At 36.0% G+C, this 15,118-nt stretch overlaps 1 pseudogene; it reads right to left on the bottom strand.

Annotated features, from left to right (window-relative positions):
- Window positions 1-11,494: 11,494 nt before the first annotated feature.
- On the bottom strand, window positions 11,495-12,261 carry LOC136136914 (importin subunit alpha-1 pseudogene; annotated as a pseudogene).
- Between the last annotated feature and the right edge of the window lie 2,857 nt (window positions 12,262-15,118).

The following is a 15,118-nucleotide window of genomic DNA, read 5'->3' as shown; positions in this document are numbered from 1 at the left end:
AATACACGATGCTCAAAGCCATGGTGAAACTTGTATAGACTTACACAGCTGGAAGCATTAAAAGTTTTAAACATATTTTTGTTTGCAAAACCATTTATGTCCATATTCTTTATCCAGCAACCATATTCATAGGAATGACGCCTAAGGAAATAAATTTAACAAAAGCAAAAAGCTACATTAATAAGAGGTCCATTGCAAATGTATCTTTAATAAAGGAAAGGAAGGGCGGGAGGGAGGGAGGAAGGAAGGAAATTAAAATTAACCTAAATATTCTATGATCAATGAATTGCTCATACATGTCTACATGTATGATAGAAAGTCATTATGTCCATTAAATATAATAGATATAAAAATAATAGTTACTTGGAAAAAGTGGAATATGAAACAATACATAAACTAGAAAATTACATCTTCAAAAACTAAAATGTAATGTGTAAAAATTAAGAGGTTAGTGTGATAATGACTGCAGTTTTTCCCCCCAAAGTTCCTTAATACTGCTATTGTCAGTCATTCTAATACAACTTGTTAGTTGGTACAATTTATGAATCTACATTTTTGTATGGCTAGCATTTAAAAAGAGGAAAAATAATAATAATTCAGTAACTAGAATAAATAGCATTAAAATGTCAAGAACATAAAACTCATTGAATACATAGAGTATCCATAGAGCTAGAATAGCATATGAAATACCTATGATCTGTTACTAGGATGTGAAAAGTTGAATGAGGGATGGGGGGCAGAGTAAGAGAAGGAATTTGGGCAGGAGTGCAAGGAAACAGCCAGAACACAGAAGTTGAATCAGCAGTTGCCAGAGCTTTCAAAATCTCCAGAGCAAAATCTCCATCGACCAACATGAGGCTTTTCCTGGAATGGTACATAAATGGTTAGCCTGGCCTTTCTCAGTCCTGAGAAAGATGACTGAAGGAAGAGAGAGAACCTACTGAAAAAAAACACCTGGAGAAGAGAGATCTAGGTTAGATTCAAAGCCACACACGCACTTTATGTAAAGGAAATTTCACTCCCTGACAAGCCTAAGAGCCAGAAGCCAGACGTTCCAAGCAAGGGAGAGAAAAAAATCTAATACCCCAAATTTATTAGACTATTTAGGGAGACACAGATTCCATTTGAAAGCCAGATGGGAAGAGGAGTGGACTGATGTCATTTTTACCGGCCTCTCCTCCCTTCCCCGTAACCTCTAACCACACCTATTGACTTCCAATGACAACACCCTGCTGCAGCCCTTCCAGGATGGCTGTGGAAAACCCGTTGCCCAAAATAATAGGCCTACAGTCACCCAGGTTTGGACAAAGCTCACAAATAGGCTTTAAGTCATCTCCCAAACCCCCAAGTTTGCCAGCTCTGATACAAGGACAGGCATAAATCTCTGAAATGAAAACGGAATGATTTTCTCACAGTTAAACATTTCCAGACTGAATAATTCCTAGGAATGGTCCATTCTCTCTGGATGAACATAAATGTGAGCTGGCTCCTGGCTGCACTTCACTCCAACACTAACATAAGACCCACATAATCACTTACTTCCCAGAACTCTGTCTTCCTTGGAGGACATTTGGATAAATTTCCCAGCAGGCTTCCCGATACAAGGCAACTCGGCACAGCTGTTCCCAGTGCTGCCAGGAACCAGTCACAAGCAATTCTGTGACATTTGGACTAAAACTCCTGAAGTCCAGAAGCTTATTTATGAGAAGAAAAACATTAAATCCCTTCCTTGAGATGGATCAAAGGAGACTCTCCTGTGTACCATGCATCTGAACTCACCGGTAAGCTCTGACCTCCAGACCTGCTGGCTCCCCAGGCTTGAATCCCACATGCTAAGCTCTCAAATCCTCTGGAACCTATTACGTTGTTGACACACCTGGACTGACTCTGCATAATTGGCCTCAGCTAGGTACACTCTGGCCAAGAAGACTGACTAAAGCTGCTTCCTCAGACAGGTAACACAGGACCAGATATAACCCTGATAGATTTGGAAAATCCATAGCCCTAAGCCATACAGAAAACTAGGTCTGGGTAAAATGTATCTCTGTGAACCAAGAGTTATACATATCTTGCATGAAAAGGATGATTAAAAGAGGCCTTCCTCCATAAAGACAGAACCATAGCTGTTTCCTCATCTTCACTCAGTCCAATCTAGTCATAAAAACTGGTTCTCTAGAGCCTTGTATTATCACAGGACTCAAGAAATCCTTGAAACATAGCCTCGGGGAGAAAAAAAAAAAACTCTTGAGCAAAGAGACTGAATATAAACATGTCTTGTCCCCCTTACCCCCCTACCCTTGGTCATCCTCTGCATAGCCTAGAGTAATAGAGACTTCAATTCCTAAAGAAAAAGGGTGATCCACAGCCGGTATGGAATTATATATCTGCTTAGTTCACCAGATTTGGGATGGCTTTGGTGTTCTTTATCAAAACTCCATTCCAAACAGTTAACTAAACTGCTCAGAACCTTCCTTTAACTTCAAAGTACCATGAAGAAAATACCCCATAAGAGTTAATCCACTGACAAAATTAGATGAAATGGGAAAATTCCTGCAAAAAACAAACTACAAAAATTTACTCAAGAAAAAGTTTGAAAATCTGAGTAGATCTATAATAAGCATAAAACTGAATTAGTAATTTTTTCAATTTTTTATTGAAGTATAGTTTTGTTTCGTTTTGTTTTGGCTGCATGGCACACGGGATCTTAGTTCCCCAACCAGGGATCGAACCTGTTCCCCTTGCAGTGGAAGCACAGAGTCCTAACCACTGGACCACCAGGGAATTCACTGAATTAATAATTTTAAAACTTCCCAAAAAGTATAGCCCAGGCTCAAATGACTTCACTGATTAAGTCTATCAAGCCTTTAAAGAAGAATAAATACCAATTCTTCACAAGTTCTTCTAAAAAATAGAAGAGGAGAGAATATTTCCCAACTCATTCTATGAGGTCAGTATTACCCTGATACAAAACCAGACAAAGACATCACAATAAACTACAGATGGATATTTCTTATAAATTTTGATGTAAAACTTCTCAACAAAATATTAGAAACCCAAATCTAAAACATATAAAAAAGATTATATACCATTACTAAGTGCGATTTATCCCAGGAAAGCAAATTGCTTTAACATCTGAAAATAAATTAATGTAACACACCACATCAATATAATAGAGGGAAAGAAAATATATTATCATCTCAATAATGCAGAGAAAGCATTTGACTAAATCCAACACTCTTTCGTGATAAAAACACTCAGCAAATTTGGAATACAGGGAAACTTCCTCAGTCTTATAAAGGGCAAAACCCCACAGCTAATATCGTACTTAATAGTGAAAGACTGGATGCTTTCCCTCTAAGAGCAGGAACAAAACAAGGCTGTCCACTTTTGCCACTTCTCTTCAACATTGTACTGGAGGTTCTAGCCAGGGCAATTGGGAAAGAAAAATAAAAGGCAGATTGAAAAGAAAAGGTTAAAACTATTCCTATTTGTAGATGACATGATCTTATATATAGGAAGCCCTAGGAGACCCACAGAAATTATTAGAAGTAATAAATTAATTCAGCAAGATTGCAGGATAAAAGATCAATATACAAAAATCAATTGCACTTCTATACACTAGCAATGAACAATCCAACATGAAATTTTAAAAACAAATGTCATTTACAATGGCGTCAAAAATATATATACACACATATATATATATATATATATATATATATACATATACACACGGGAATAAAGTTAACAGAAGAAGTGCAAAACATACTCAAAAATTATAAAACATTGTTGAAAGAAATTGAAGACAAATAAATGGAAAGACATTCATATTCGTGACTCAGAGAACTTAACAGTATTAGGTGAAAATACTTCCCAAATTGATCTACAGATCCAATGCAATTTTTATCAAAATCCCAGAAAACTTTTTTAATGATAATTCCTTTCCTAAAATACATGTGGAAATACAAGGGACCAAGAATAACTAAAACATCTTGAAAAAGAAGAACAAAGTTGAAGCACACTTCCTGATTTCAAACTCAAATCAAAGCTATGGTAATCAAGACAGTGTGGTAACGAAGATAGACATATAGATCAATGAAACATATGAATTCAGAAACAAACTCTTAAATTTGTGGTTAATTGATTTTCAACAAATGTGCTAAAGCAATTCAGTAGGGAGATAATCGTTTTTTCAACAAATGGTGGTAGAAAAACTAGATATCCTCATGTGCAGAAGAATGAAGTTGGACCCCCTCGTTCATAGACTGAATCTCAGAGCTAAAACTGTGAAACTCTAAGAAGAAAACATAGGAGTAAATGTTTGTGACCTTGGATTATACAGACTCCTTAGACACAACACCAGAAAGCAAGAGACCAAACTAAACCTCTTATGAGGAATATTTTCATGAACTTAAATGTTCATTTTACATTTTTATGCTAAAAGGGGATTATTTATCATCACCTGAATAGAAAGTTTTAAAAAGAAGGAATTTCCTTCTGAGAGTGACACTCGGTTGTCATATGTTCTAGCTGTTAATGTGACTTTAGAAAGGATTTGTGTATGCCTGAGTGGTGTCTTCCGGAATCTTCAGGGAAGCAGGTGTTCTGCACGATTTGGAATTACCATTTCTAGCACTTTCCAGAAATTATCTGGTACTGTGAAATATAACAATACATATTAAAAGAATCAGATATTTGCTTCAGTTTGTCTCTAAGCAATTAAACATAAAGAAGTAAAAAAAAAAAACCATCAGAGACAAGTTATATAATTTAAAACTTGGTTTCAAGCACTAAATAGACAGTACATCTCTTCCATAAATACCAAATATCCTATGTTTAGGATGAAGACATGGAAATATTTGTTTTTAATTTGTCCATGCTTACCACTGGTAGATATGTTTCCTGCTGTTCAAAGACATATAATAGTTGAAGGCAAAGCAGTAAACCTTTTAGAAAAAATTATTTTCATGCCCTCAAGGTAGAGAAGAAAAAATTTTTAAACAGAACTCAAAATTAAATACATGCTGACCAAAAAAAAGAAAAGATTGGTATATTCAATTGCATTAAAATTAAAAACTTCAATTCAAAAAAAATTTAATGTACTAAAAATTCTATTAGTAAAGGATGTTTGCAGCATGCATAATAATAAATGACTAATATCAAGAATATTATTTTTAAGTCTATGAGTTAAAAAGGAAAAAGTCTAATCAGGCGCTTCGAAAATAAAGGACACTCAAAAAGACCCTTGAAAAGAGGCTCAATTTCACTAGTAATCAGAGATTTGCAAATTAAAATCACAAGGAAGTACAGAGCACATCCCCCAGAATGGTAAAAACTTTTAAAGTCTGACAACATCAAGTATTTGCAAGGATATGGGATAAGAAACACTTTCATACGTGGCTGATATAATTATTTTGAAAATAGTTTGGCCTGATGTGGTATAGCTGAACATTCACATACCTTACAATCCAGCACCTCCATTTTTAGATTTAAATGGTGGGAAATCTCTTGCACCTATGTGCCAGTTGACATATTAATAAGTATTTCTAGCAGCATTGTCTTTAATAGATAAAAACAAAAAAAGCAAAGCAAAAACTGGAAATAACCTGATTGTACATCAATAGTAAGTTGAATAAATAAATTGTAATACATACAGTAGTACATGTTTTTACCATACAGTGGTAAAAATAAATGAAACATGCTGCATATATCCATATGGATGTATTACACATAGTGTTGAACAAAAGCAGTAAGCCATAGAAAAATGTAAAAAATATAATGGTATTTATACCCAGGCCCAAGATAGAAAAAATTAAGTAAAGTATTGCCTATGGATACATACTGAGATAGTAAAAACATAAAAGTAAAGGAGTGATTATCACAAAAGCTAAGATTGTGTTTTGGACTGGGCAATTGTTGGGAAGACGGCTAAATCAGGAGGTGTACACATTGGGGGTAAGGTGTTTTTAAACACTAATGATATATATTTCTTCAACAAGATTATGTGGGATGGATATGTATACACACACACACATATACACGTGTGTGTATATATATATAAAACATACTTGTGTGTAAATTACACAATTTAAAAAAATCTTAAAATGTAATTCATCATATAAAAAAGACACACCACTATGTATACCACAGATTTTTATTATTATACTTTTAGGGAATTGCTAGATTGACTCTTGTGGCTAACTTGAATAATAAATGTCATTAAACATTAACTGATTTTGTTTTCTATTAAATAGACAGATTAATTGAATCTAATCAAGATGTTCAAAATGATCAAAACTATTTTCTGTGTAGAGTAGGAACTAGAAAAACAAAAAGAAATAAAGAAAACAAAAGAGTAGAATCACCTCTCGAATAATCTATCAAAACACAAATGATTCCCAGATAGTTGAGATAAATGAGTGGTCAGTCACTTGTACAATTAAGACAGTATGATGTGTAAGATTCCTTTTAGTTTAAGTCTAGTATGCTTTAAAAACTAATTATGCCACAAATCTTCTAGGCACAAAACACTGCCTATTGCTAGTTATAGTGTACTGACAAATTCTTATTTTGATTTTATTTTCTCACATCATGAGCCATGAAACTCAAGCTGCGATTAAAGATTAGCTCTCAAGTGTAAACGATAATGTTTTTTCATCTATTACTACAAACCATATTTCCTATTGAAAGCAATGTGGCTTTATGAGATATCCCTTATAAAAGAGTTTAATAATTACCAATTTTACACCTAATTCTCAGAAGTAAGGTGCCATTTCTTGGTGACTATGTCCTAAAATAAAACTCTTGGAAATAATATGTACCTATAGGTATATCACAGGGAAATCTTACATGATAATAAACTTTGGAGGAAGTCTCTAAGATAGATATTTGTAAAGAAAATGTCTCAAGTCAAGATCACAGAAATGTGAGATGGTTCCACTGTGTCTGTGAGCCACTATGCCCCACAACCCTTGTTTTAAGAACATGGACGAACTGGAAAATATCCAGGAAAGTGTTTGAGATGATTAGGGATATAGACATCATCATCTTAAAGTTTACGGGAAAAAAAAAAAAAAAGCCTGCATGGTCTAAGGACATTTATCCTAAATAAGAGAGAAGAGAACACTAAGAGGAAACCATATAGATGTCTTCAAATATTCAGAAGACTATGATAATGAGATATACTCCTTTTTCTGTATGGCACAAAGGGAAGTCAGTGTATCTTTATGTAGATGTTAAAAAGACAGGTTTCAATTCAAGAAAAAAATAAAAGGAGAACTTTTAATTACAGCTATTCAAAAATGTCAATAAATGGGCTGACTGATAAGGTGGTAATCTAACCATGGAAGGGGTTTAATCAAAAAATCATAGACCATCACGCACCCTGTAGATGAGTTTTTCTTTTGTGTTGTAGATTGACTTAAATGACTGCTAACGTTCCTTTTTAAATCAAAGATTCTCAAGTTTCCACCCATGATGATTCATTAACCTATTTTCAGAAGTTGCTTACCAAAATGCTATGGGTTTATAAGAAAACTAAAATCATGTTATCTGAACATTCATTTTAGCTAAATAAGTTAGAAAATAAGTGCTTTTCCTTCATTTGATTATTTTGATTGCCCTCGATGGTATAATCATCATTACCAAATTTGGACAGGGTTAATCTGGAACACAACCTGTGGCTTTTAAATAAGAGCTGCTGTAGTTTAAAAATAGTCCAGATGAACAAAGGAAATTGCTATTTCAATTCAAAGGAGAACTGACACTATCAAGTACCAGCGTGTTGATGGAAGAGTGTGTACAATCATTGTCTAAAAGCAAACACTTCAGTCAAAGAGAACTGCAAGGACAGACCTCTTCTCTTTTTACAGTATAAAATCTGAACTTCCTGTCAGTGACAAGGTTAAAGCAGTACACCACCCACTCAGAAAATGAATCAGACACAAAGAGGCAGATTCTCCCAGAACTTAAAGTACTTCTGAAAGCTGCCTTAACTCTCACAATACAGGGAAACAACAACAAAAAAAAGAAAGTACCCAAAAATACTTTTGTAAGTATAAAAAGTTAATACATTTAATGCTATTACTCATGTTGGGACAATGGAAAGCATTCCAAATGTCCAACATTAAGGGATAATTAATAAATTATAGTTTATCCAAGTAATGTAATATTACAGTATTCTGAAATCATTACACTCATTATGTGTCATAAACCTTAAATGACCGGTGCTAGGTAGACAATACAGCATCATAAATCTACAGGTGTGTTACGTTTAAAAAATACATAAGAATATTAGAAGGCCAGACAAGATAGCAATCTACCACAGGATGCTGGCTCTGCACCTGTGCTTGACCCTAGAGAAGCTGCACAAAGAAGAAGGAGATGGGTGGATCTCAGAACATCATGCAGATGACATGATCTTATACATCAAATAACTATTAAAACTAATAAATGAATTCAGTAAAGTTTAGGATACAAAATCAACATATAAAAATCATTTGTGTTTCTATACACTAACAACAAACTATCCAAAAGAGGCATTAAGAAGATAATCCCATTTACAATAACAAGAAAAAAGTAAAATAAAATATTTAGAAATAAATTTAACCAAGGACATGAAAGATTTGTTTGCTGAAAACTATAAAACACGGATGAAAGAAATCAAAGAAGATACAAATAAATGGAAAGATAGCTCATGTTCATTGATTGGAAGATTTAATATTGTCAAAATGTCCACTCTACCCAAAACGATCTATGCAACCCCCATCAAGATTCCAATGGAATTTTTATAGAAATAGAAAAACCAATCCTAAATTCATATGGAACCAGAAAAGACCCCAAAACAGCTAAAGAAATCTTAAGCAAGAACAAAAAATTTTCAGACATCACATCTCCTGACTTTATACTACAAAACTATAGTAATCAAAGCAGTATGGCACTGACACTAAAATAGACATATGGACCAATGGAACAGCAAAGAGATCGCATAAACCCACACATATACATCCACTAATTTTTGACAAAGACACAAAGAATATACAATGGAGAAAGGATAGTTTATTCAATAAATGGTGTTGGGAAAACTGAATATCTACCTGCAAAAGAATGAAATTGGATTCTTATCTTACACCACATACAAAAATGAACTCAAAGTGGATTAAAGACTTAAATAGAAGACCTGAATCCATAAAACTCCTAGAAGAAAATATAGGGATTAAGCTCCTTGACGCTGGTCTTGGTGATTAATTTTTGTATCAGACACCAAAAGCACAGGCAACAAAAGCAAAAATGAACAAGTGGAATTATGTCAAACTATAAACCTCCTCACGGCAATGAAACAATTAACAAACTGAAAGGGCAGACTATTGAATGGGAGAACATAGTTACAAATCAATATTTGATGAGGGGTTAATATCCAAAATATGTAAGGAACTCATACAACTCAATATCAAAAAATCCCAATAACTCAACTTAAAAATGTGCAAAAATCCCTAAGTAGACATTTTTCCAAAGAAGACATATAAATGGCCTATAGGTATATGAAAAGATGCTCAACATCACTAATCAACTGGGAAAGGCAAATCGAAACCATAGTGAGATATCACGTCACACCTGTTAGAATGGCTATTATCAAAAGGCAAAAGACAACAAGTATTGGTAATAATATGGAGAAAAGGGAACCCTTGTGCACTGTTGGTAAGAATGTAAATTGGTACAACCATTATGGAAAACAGTAAGGAAGTTCCTCAAAAATAGAAGTACCATATGATCCAGCAATCTGACTCTGGGTATATACCCAGAGAAAATAAAATATTTCAAAGAGACATCTGCACTCCCATGTTTACTGCAGCATTATTCACAATAGCCAAGATGTGAAACAACCTAAGTGTCCATCAACAGATGAACAGGTAAAGAAAATTTGCTATGTATATACAATTGATTATTATTATGCCTTTAAGAAAGGAAATCCTGCCATTTGTGACAAAATGGATGAGACTGGAGGACATTATGCTAAATGAAATAATCGAGACAAATATTGCATGATCTCACTTATATATGTAATCTTAAAGAAAAGAAGTTGAGCTCATAGTAACAGAGAGTAGAATGGTAGATACCAGAGTCTTGGGGGAGGAGGGAAAAGGGGAGATTATTGATCACAAGATAAAAATTTCAGTTATAAGATAAACAAGTTTGGGGACCTAATGTACAGCATGATGACAATATTAATAATGTATTGTATACTTGAAATTGCTAAGAGAGAAAATCCCAGGTGTTCTCACCACAAAAAAATAGTAATTATGGAAGATTGATGGATATGTTAATTAGTTTGATTGTGGTAATCGTTTCACATTTTATACATATATCAAAACATCATGCTATATACCTTAAATATATACAATTTTTATTAGTCAAAAGTAAATACATCAAAAAAATTTTAAACATATGACTGTCAGAAACCTCTAAGGAAACAAGTTGGTTGGGTCCCAGTCAAGTGGGGGTAATGAGAGAAGAGAAGAAGGGCAACCCAGAGCAGAAGAGGGTCCAAAACCATGATCATGGGAATAGAACTGCCTTGTTGGGGCTTTGATCCTACCTCACATAGTCCTGGATCATAGGCAGTAGAAGCCAGCCAGGGTCAGCCAGAGCTAAATAGAAGCTTCAGGGTAATATCCAGGCAGGGATGGATCCTGGAACTCGTGAGGAAAAGCAGAACACAAGAGGTGCACGTAGGTGGGCCAACACCTAATTATTTGTTTACTTCTCCTTTTATCCCATTAAGTCAGCAGCTCTCAAAACTTGGTTCCTGATTGGCAGCATCAGCATCAACTGGTAACTTCTTCTTTTTTTTTCTTTGAAGTAAAGGGTGGAATTTAATCTTTATTTGCAGGACACTACAAGATATGAAATTCCACATAGAAATAAGAAACCCATTGAGAGGAGAAGCGTCATACAGTATGTACAGTTTGGAACTGTTCAAGTATAGTTTCGTTGTAAAAAGCACTACAATAACAAACCACATTTAAAAAGAGTTTTTAGTAGGGCTTCCCTGGTGGCGCAGTGGTTGAGAGTCCGCCTGCCGACGCAGGGGACACGGGTTCGTGCCCCGGTCCGGGAAGATCCCACATGCCACGGAGCGGCTGGGCCTGTGAGCCATGGCCGCTGAGCCTGCGCGTCCGGAGCCTGTGCTCCGCTACGGGAGAGGTCGCAGCAGTGAGAAGTCCGCGTACCACAAAAAAAAAAAAGGAGTTCTTAGTAGAGAAACAGTAAGACAAACTTATACAAAATGTAGTAGGCAACAAACAGTTTTATGCCTCAGATGTACAATCTAAAAGTTGACGTTCCCAGCAGTGCCATCCTGAACTTGGAATGTATAGCCTTCAGAGGTAGTTTCTGGCACAACATTTTGATCTTCCTCCTCCTCTACAGAGAAATACTTCTCAATCAGGTTTAATGAAGCTTTGTACACAGACTCATTTTCATGGTTTTGTAGAGCTTAAATTTTGTCCAAACCTCCATATTCTTCAGCATCTAAGGGGGGTGCAGGATTCTTGTTGCAACAAAGATTTGAAGTGTCCAGGTAAGATTATGTAAGTAACCACATCCTAAAGATGACATATCAGGAACCGCCAACAGCGGGTCAACCGCACCATACTTGATAACCTGGTCTTGGAAAACTGAACCATCACCTGCAATGCTTCCTAGAGCCCATACAGCCTTGTTCACTGATGTGAGTGTGGGGAGACACCAGCAGAGAAACGAATGCTGGGATAGCACCTCCATCTACCACAACCTTGGTCTGTTCTGATGTCCCGGAAGCAATGTTACTGAGGGCCCAAGCAGATTCAAACTGAATGGGACTACAATCAGTTCTGCCCAAGAAGGTCACAAATTTTGGAATCAAACCAGCCCAGCTTATGTTGTCTATGGGGGGCTGTTTTTTCCTAGAAAGCACTTTCCTAGCAGCTTGAGTAGCCTGGAGCTGGCTTTCCAAATTGTTGCTATTTATGCCTTTGACAGCATCATCAACAGACAGACTTACAGTGCCCTGGTTGTTGTGGTTTTCCTGCAGTGGAGAAGTAGCATCATCAGGAAAAGAGCTGACATTTCTCCTTTCAGCATCTGGTCATCCTTCTTAGCTTTCCTCAGCTCCACCTTAATAACTTCTATTTGGTGCTGCCTCATTTCTGTACTGCCTTTCCCCTTGTTCTTGAATCTGTTAAGGCAGGCAGCTGGCGAAGTAGCATTCTCATTGGTGGACATGGTTATGAGACAAAGGGAGAAAGCTACACAGACAGCTTAAGCTTCCACAGGAGGTGGTATGAGGTGCACAGGCTGTGGGTCGGCTGCCTTCAAAACATCCACGACGGTCAGCCCAAGGATGGTGTCAACTGGTAACTTCTTAGAAATGTAAATACTCTTCTCCATCGCAAACTTACTGCACCAGAAATTCTGGGGGGGTTGGACCCAGCAGTCTATGTTTTAACAAGCATGACCGATGATGACGATGCACACTAAAGTTACAGAATCACTGGTCTAGGCGATTTTATCCAAGACAAGCAATCATCGGGAAAGAACTGTGCCCTGAGGGAGAGAGACAGTGGGTCGTTGAGAGGTAAGGCAAAATCAAGTGTTGGGGAGGAAGAGATGTAAAGAGGGCATGGTCTAGCCCAGGCGGCAACATCAGAGGCTCCCCACCCTACCGTATCTCCCTGGAACCTACTCCCTAAATTCAACAAGAGGAGCACAAGTTCTACAGAAGAAAGACAACAAACCCAACACTTCTTCTTCTTGGTAGAAGAAGCCAAATTAATGGATTGGCTAAAATAAGAATTTTAAGTAAAATAAAATTTTAATAAAATATTTATTCACAAAGGAACAAAACAGAATGTTACAAACAAGAACCAGGAACAGAATCCTAAGTAGCCCGAATCTGGAGATTCTGAGTATGAAAAATACAATCGTTGAAATAAAAAACTCAAAAGGGGAGTTGAAAAGCACAAAGGATAGCGCTATGAAGAAAGTACCTTCAAAATATAGGTGGAGTGAATGAGATCTGAATGATACCATTTATATAAAGACACAGATACACAAAACAGCGCAATATATATTTCCAAAACGTGTGTATGTATACAACTCAATGAACATAGATTAAAGAATAGAATAACTAAGGGGATGTGAAATTGGAGCAGGGTTGAAAATGAAGAAGAAAGATAAAATAAAATGAGAAAGGCCTTGAACAGACCACTGATGTACTCTGCTATGACAGAAAATGTGATAAACTCAGGTCTCTGCCTCTGAGGACCAAAAATAAGATCCTTTTTAAAAGAATCCTATTTTTAAAAGTTGTAATGGAATACACAAGATAATAATAGTTGTGTTAGTATAGGATAAGTTTATGGGCATATTTGTCCATAATTTTAAAACATTGTAATTTTTTCATTTTATAATAATATCTAGTCTAAAAATGAATGCTTTCCTCTAGGAAGTAATTTATATGCTGAGATACTCTGACTTTAATCAATTTATACATTTGCATTATTGAACTGACTTTTTTTGCAGTTTGAATCACATGAAAAACAGTACCTTCAACAATGCAATGCCATTTTAAGACATTAATCCTCAAGATAATAATACAGACTTTCCAGTCAGTAAATGTCATCCAAAAAGAGAAAATGTGTCTTCATTTAAATTATCTAAGCTTCTCAAACTTCTGTGTCAGTTGCTTTGTTTTATTCATAAAAAATTCCTTTTCTAGTGTTCAACCAGGTTAATGATGAACAGCCTTTACATAGTAAGATCAAATTGCCTGATATTTCTCTCTAGACATATGTGAAAATTAGAACTGTCCCAATCTGCATTCTTGACAGCACATTACTTTTGAATATTGCATTTAAATCTCGTGTTATTGTGCCAATATATTTTTGAGATGAAATTCATGTAACACAAAATTAGCCATTTCAAAGTATAATTTGGTAGCGTTTAGTATATTCACAATGGCATGAAACCATCACTGCTATCATTTCAAAATATTTTCATCATCACACAACATTGTAAATCAACTATACTCCAATATAAAATAAAAATTTAAAAAAATTTTCATCACCCCTGAAGGAGATTCTGTACCAATTTAAATAGTCACTTTCCAGTTCCCCTCCTCCCCTGCCTCTGGCAACCACTTTCAGTCTTTCTTTCTGTCTCTCTGCATTTCTCTATACTGGATATTTCATATAAATAGAATCATACAGTATGTTAGTGTTGCTTTTTTTTTTTTTTTTTTTTTTGCGGTACGCGGGCCTCTCACTGCTGTGGCTTCTCCCGTTGCAGAGCACAGGCTCCGGACGCGCAGGCTCAGCGGCCATGGCTCACGGGCCCAGCCGCTCCGCGGCACGTGGGATCTTCCCGGACCGGGGCACGAACCTGTGTCCCCTGCATCGGCAGGCGGACTCTCAACCACTGTGCCACCAGGGAAGCCCTATGCTTTATATTTAAAAGTTTGTTTTAGTCATTTTTGAAAAGACTATTGCTGCTGCAAGTAGTTACGTGATTTACATTCTAAGCCTCAGTAAATTTGTTTGTTCAAGTGCATCTTAATCTAACCTGAGCATCCACTTGGAGAATGCTTTTTGTGGTCTGGGGTGACAGGAAGACACAATTTAATTGAGGGCATTCAAAGAAAGGTCAGGGCTAGAGACAAAGATTTGGAAGATATAGTCATGGAGGTAATAAATAGAGTTGTGGGAACAAATGAGACCTCAAAAGGAAAAAGAAAACAAAGGTTGAAGGAACAGAACATTAGTGAATGTTTACATTTAAGGGGACAGGGAAAACTTCAACTATGAAGACTTCTCTGTCAGGCAGATAGTGTTAAACATCTTCTTTGTGCCACATTTTTCTTTAATCTCTCTAACATAGCTCCTGTCAAACTGTTTCACATTTTCTTGTTTACCTCCCTGTCCCCGTTATTAGACTATGAGTTTTTTATGAGCTATATTCATCTCTCAATCACAAGCACTAGTTTTGAAACTTAGTACATCACGGGTTCCCAAAGGGTAAAGGGATTGATGGATGGATGGATGGATGAAAAGATGAGGGAAGGGGCTTCCCTGGTGGCACAGTG

This window comes from Phocoena phocoena, chromosome 17, assembly GCF_963924675.1.
Source record: "Phocoena phocoena chromosome 17, mPhoPho1.1, whole genome shotgun sequence".
NCBI classification, from domain to species: Eukaryota; Metazoa; Chordata; class Mammalia; order Artiodactyla; family Phocoenidae; genus Phocoena; species Phocoena phocoena.
The sequence above is the reverse complement of the archived record's forward strand: the minus strand, read 5'-3'. Positions and strand labels throughout refer to the sequence as shown.